The sequence below is a fragment of the Cyprinodon variegatus genome, unplaced genomic scaffold, assembly GCF_000732505.1.
Source record: "Cyprinodon variegatus isolate N-32 unplaced genomic scaffold, C_variegatus-1.0 Scaffold659, whole genome shotgun sequence".
NCBI classification, from domain to species: Eukaryota; Metazoa; Chordata; class Actinopteri; order Cyprinodontiformes; family Cyprinodontidae; genus Cyprinodon; species Cyprinodon variegatus.
In genome coordinates this window covers 113180-114452 of record NW_015151112.1, presented here as the reverse complement: position 1 = coordinate 114452, position 1273 = coordinate 113180, and positions in this window count along the sequence as shown.

Genomic DNA, 1273 nt, shown 5'->3' with positions numbered 1-1273 from the left:
TTTTATGGACCTTTCTGTCTCGGACACATAGTCCTCCATTATTTGAATGTCAGCAGACAGCAAGAAGCCTCCCAGATCTCCAGATGCATTTGAGATATCAAAAAAGTACTCCAGAGTGTTGTTCAGCATGGGGGTGAGTAGAAAATGAAGGCTAATCATGTTTTGGGTGTACTATTCCTTTAAGAAAAAGATGCAAAATTAATATACATACAAAACCTACACCAAAACAATAAACTATACACCTGAAGTAATATTTACATACATGGAAATCAATACAAATAAACAAATCTAAAGTCAATCACAAAAACCCATCAAACTTAACAAAACTCATCCCAAACTACCCTTCTGATAATTTTGATTTACCTTTTCAGCCACGGCCTTCTGCGGAGCCAAACCAGGAAAAGGAAGGTACTTTCATTTAACATAAAGAGAAAATAAGGAAGAATAATTGACATTAATGTTTACACTTTCATTCCACAGGCAGGATGGCCAATCCTTCTGCATCACAAAAAAGCATGCCAAAAATAACTGCAATAAAGAACTCAAACAACCCAACTATTTGCTCCAACTTAATATTACTTAACACAAAATCAATAATCATATTTCATGGGGTAATGGGACTCCTGCTCCCCATTTGAGTGTGATTAGATAGAGTAGTTACATATTCTATATTATCTTTCTGTCATTCTATATGATGAGACTGTGTAAAAAAAAACAACAGACGTTTAACATCTCATTAGTTTGGTAATACTTAGCAAATTCACAAAAATCTGGAATAAAATTCTAAAAATATATATTTGTTTTCTATTAAGGTATTGATGTAAATAAAGAAGACAGTCTAGTAAAGACACATTTATCAAGCAAGGAAGAATTCATTATTTTATTCTTTATTTACACCCATATTCTGCTGTAGAGCAGATCTGTGATCAGTTTTAATGACTCAATAAAAAAGAAATGTCTTCAGTCTGTTGCAGTCAGTGGCTCTCTAGAACAGGGGGCCAGTTCCTGTTACTGAGGGCCGATATCCTGCAGCTTTTAGATGTTTCCTTTCTCCAACACACCTAGAGCTTGGCTTGGCATCTGGAGCAGAGGCTTTGCTGCTCCAGACAATCAGCCTGAGGGTCCCAGACCTGATCTCATGTTTACATTGTTATGATCAGATTAAAGAGGATACAAATTAAAATCAGGAGAGTGTGACACTTTAGCAGATTCCCAAGAGGCAAAAAGATGTCTACATAATGGATCATAAAGCTTTACTGTTCTGGATATTAAT